Consider the following 4,819-nt stretch of genomic DNA (forward strand, 5'->3'; position numbering starts at 1 on the left):
ACTACAAGTCACGCCTTACGGTGGTTTACCACTACGGGCCTTAAGCCGCCTCTGGGCCTTAAGCCTATAAACTGACCCGCCATCTTCGAGCTTGATTCTGGGCTTCATGCGATGATCGTCTCAATGTAACCCGGCCCCTCCTGGGCGGGTGACACCAGTAGTTATATCCCCAACACGCTCGCTTCGCTAAGCAAGACGTTCCTGATGAAAAGAGCATGATCTATCAATTCAGAGGTGGCCTCAGAGAAGATCTGCAATTACCTCTCGTGCTTTTTGAGCCGACCAAGTATGATGATTTCTACAATATGGCACTGAAGCAAGAGGCTGCTCAGCTCAAGTGTGAGGCTTCTAAGAAGAGAGTCAGGGACGCAGTTCAGTCTTCTTCTTCCTCACTAGTGGCTGCTAAGCAACAGAAGTTCTGGTTGCCTCCTCCTCCTCCGTTTCGTCAGCCTTTCCAGCAGAAGAACAAAGGTGGCCATGGATCTTCCCACTCATCCAACCCTGGCTATCAGAACAAGTCTCAGAATCAAGCTCCAAATTCGAATGCTCCTTATCATCGTCCACTCTCAGAGGTGACTTGCAACAAGTGTCAGCAGAAAGGTCACTATGCTAACAAGTGCTTCAACCAAAGGCGCCTTCCGCCTCCTCCTCCTGTGAGATCTTCCAGCAATGCAGTGGTCAAGCATAATCCCAAGTCTGCAAAGGTGAACATGATGAATGCAGCTCAAGCGGAGGAATCTACTGATGTGATAATGGGTAATCTCTCAGTTAATGATATTCCTGCAAAAGTCTTATTTGATACTGGTGCATCTCTTTCTTTCATTTCAAGACCTTTTGTTGCCAAGCATGAGTTTGTGACGGAAAAGATTCCTATCCCGTTGAAGATTGTGTCCCCGGGTAAACAAATGTCATCTAATAATTGTGTCCCGGATGTTTCCATCAAGATGGGAAACTATAAATTTCTGTCTAAACCAATTGTTCTTGGTGACTCGGATATTGATCTAATTCTCGGGATGGACTGGCTTTCTAAGCACAAGGCTCAACTTGATTGTGCTGCCAGGGAAATTCAATTGACACACTCTTCTGAGGATGTTATCATCTATGCCGCTCGTGATGAAACTATTCGGTTATTTTCTCTCAATGAGAAGGGCGAGCTAGATGCAATCTCTCAGATTTCAGTCGTTTGTGAGTACCAAGATGTCTTTCCAGAAGAGCTTCCGGGTATGCCTCCTCACCGGCCAGTTGAGTTCGTTATCGATCTTGAGCCTGGCACGGAACCCGTTTGCAAGCGTCCATACAAGCTTGGACCCAAGGAGCTGAAAGAATTGAAGAAACAGCTCGATGAACAAGAGCGTCTGGGTTTGATCAGACCGAGTTCATCTCCGTGGGGTTGTGGTGTTCTTTTTGTCCAGAAGAAGGATGGCACGGACCGACTTTGTGTCGACTACCGTCCATTGAACAAGAAGACAATCAAGAACAAGTATCCACTTCCCAACATCAATGAGCTATTCGAGCAACTCAAAGGTGCTAAAGTATTCTCCAAGCTTGACCTTCGAATGGTTTATCATCAGATTCGCATTCGTGAAGAAGATATTCCCAAGACAGCATTCAGAACAAGCTTTGGGCTTATGAATATACTATCATGTCTTTCGGCCTTGTCAATGCTCCTCCAACATTCTCTCGAATGATGAATTTCATCTTCAACCCCTATACCAATGAATTCGTCCTGGTGTATCTCGATGATATCTTGGTCTTCTCCAAGAATAAGAAGGATCATACCAAACATTTGCGATTGGTGCTCGACAAGCTCAGAGAGTATCAATTCTATGCGAAGTTTTCCAAATGTGAGTTTTCTTGATGAAGTTCTTTACCTTGGTCATATCATCTCTGCCAAGGGCATCGCTGTTAATCCCAAGAAGGTGTCTGCAATTGTGAATCGGGAACCTCCTCAGAATGTCAATCAGCTTCGCAGTTTTCTTGGTCTTGCAAGCTATTGCCGAAGATTCGTTGAGAATTTCTCTAAGATTGCAAAGCCTCTTTCCAACCTCCTCCAGAAGCATGTGATGTATGTCTGGACTCCTGAGTGTGACGTTGCTTTCAACACTCTCAAAGAGAAACTCGTCACAGCTCCTGTCTTAACTCCTCCTGACGAATCCAAGCCATTCAAAGTTTTCTGTGATGCTTCTCTTCAAGGTCTCGGTGCTGTGTTAATGCAAGAGAAGAAAGTTGTGGCCTATACCTCTCGTCAGTTGAAGCCCAACGAAAAGAACTACCCCACTCACGATCTTGAGTTGGCGGCAGTTGTCCATGCATTAATAACATGGAGACATCTTTTGTTGGGAAGAAAAGTGGACATATTCACCGATCACAAGAGTCTCAACTACATCTTCACTCAGCCCAACCTCAACCTCAGGCAAACTCGATGGGTCGAAATGATTCAAGAGTACAATCCGAGTATTGAATATACTCCAGGCAAGGCCAACGTCATTGCAGATGCTTTGAGCAGGAAGGCTTATTGCAACAGCTTAATTCTCAAGCCATTCCAACCGGATCTTTGTGAAGCTTTCCGCAAGCTGAATCTCCAAGTTGTTCCTCAAGGCTTTCTTGCCAACCTCATAGTCTCTCCTACTTTGGAAGATCAAATTCGTGAGGCACAACTCCTGGATACCATGGTGAAGAAGGTGAAACGTGGTATCGACAAGGGTCTTTCCAAATACAAGTGCTATCGCATTGATGAAAGAGACACTTTATTCTTTGAGGACCGGATTGTGGTTCCTAAAGGTGATCTAAGGAAAGTCATTATGAACGAGGCGCACAATTCTCTTCTTTCCATTCATCCTGGAAGTACGAAGATGTACCATGACCTCAAGCAGTCGTATTGGTGGACTCGAATGAAGCGAGAAATCGCTCAATTCGTGAATGAATGTGATGTCTGTCGAAGGGTGAAAGCAGAACACCAACGACCAGCTGGTCTCCTCCAACCTCTTGCTATCCCAGAATGGAAGTTTGATCATATCAAAATGGACTTCGTGACTGGATTTCCTAAGTCCAAGCGCGGAAATGATTCTATCTTCGTTGTCATCGACAAGCTTACAAAAGTGGCTCATTTCCTTCCAATCAAAGAATCTATCACAGCAGTTCAGTTGGCAGAGCTATACACCTCCAGGATTGTCTCCTTGCACGGCATTCCACAATTGATATCTTCAGATTGTGGAAGCATCTTCACTTCTAAGTTCTGGGACTCCTTCCAGAAGGCCATGGGTACCAACATTCGCTTCAGCACAGCTTTCCATCCTCAAACTAGTGGCCAAGTCGAGTGAGTAAATCAAATCCTTGAAGATATGCTCAGGGCTTGTGTCATTTCCTTTGGCATGAAGTGGGAAGATTGTCTTCCATATGCCGAGTTCTCCTACAACAACAACTTCCAAGCGAGTTCGGGCAAGGCCCCATTCGAGATTCTCTATGGCAGAAAGTGGCGTACTCCTCTCAATTGGTCAGAGACTGGTGAACGCCAACTTCTTGGCAATGACTTAATCACAGAGGCTGAAGAAATGTGTAAAGTCATCCGTGAAAATCTCAAAGCCGCGCAATCGTGCCAGAAGAGTTACTATGATAGCAAGCACCGTGATTTGGCTTTCGAGATCGGAGACCATGTCTACCTCCGCGTCTCTCCAATGAAAGGCACTCGTCGCTTCGGTATCAAAGGGAAGCTTGCCCCTAGATACGTGGGTCCTTTCAAGATCATTGGCAAAAGAGGCGACCTCGCCTATCAACTTGAGCTTCCCTCCAACTTCGCGAACGTGCACGATGTGTTCCACGTGTCACAGCTTCGCAAGTGCTTCAAGACGCCTGAGCGCACCATCAACTTCGAAGAGATTGATCTCCAAGAAGATCTGTCTTATCATGAGCACCCCGTTGCTATTCTTGAAGAAACTGAGCGCAAGACTCGCAACAAGTCAATCAAATTCCTGAAAGTGAAGTGGTCGCACCATTCTGACCGAGAAGCCACCTGGGAGCGCGAGGACCACCTCCGTTCCGAATATCCGGAGTTCCTTCAGTCCTAGATCTCGGGACGAGATCCTCTCGTAGTGGTGGAGTGTTATAACACCCCGGATGTAACTTTCCATATTTGTAACTCCAACTCTTGCCATTTTCGGCTATGTGTTATGATATTCCCTTCGTGGTCGGGTTTTGTCTTTTGTTTTCTATTTTATTCATGGCATGCATCTCATATCATGTCATCATGTGCATCTCCTTTGCATACGTGTTCGTCTCATGCATCCGAGCATTTTCCCCGTTGTCCGTTTTGCAATCCGACACTCCCACGTGCACCGGCGCACCCCTCTTGTTTCTTTTCGTGAGCGGGTGTTAGACATTCTCGGAATGGACCGAGGTTTGCCAAGTGGCCTTGGTATACCACCGGTAGACCACCTGTCAAGTTTCGTTCCATTTGGAGGTCGTTTGATGCTCCAACGGTTAACCGGGTAACCGCAAAGGCCTTTTGTGTGTTGCAGCAAAAAACCCCTCCAAACAGCCCAATAACCCACCTAAGTCACTTCCATGCTCTCGGTCGTTCGATCACAATCGTGTGGGCGAAAACCGTGCCTCATTTCGACTCTCCTAGCTCCCTATGCCTATATAAACACCTCCCCCTCCGAAATTTGCATCCAAACCCTAGTCGTCCCCTTCCTCCGCGCGCCGGACACGTCCGCCCAGCGCCGGACGCATCCGCCGCCGCGCCCCGTCCAACCAGAGATCGACACGTGGCAGCGCCGCCGCCCCACCGCCCGCGGCCCGGAGAGCCCGCGTCCGGCCGCCG

The sequence above is a fragment of the Triticum aestivum genome, chromosome 6D (genome assembly GCF_018294505.1).
Source record: "Triticum aestivum cultivar Chinese Spring chromosome 6D, IWGSC CS RefSeq v2.1, whole genome shotgun sequence".
Classification (NCBI taxonomy): Eukaryota; Viridiplantae; Streptophyta; class Magnoliopsida; order Poales; family Poaceae; genus Triticum; species Triticum aestivum.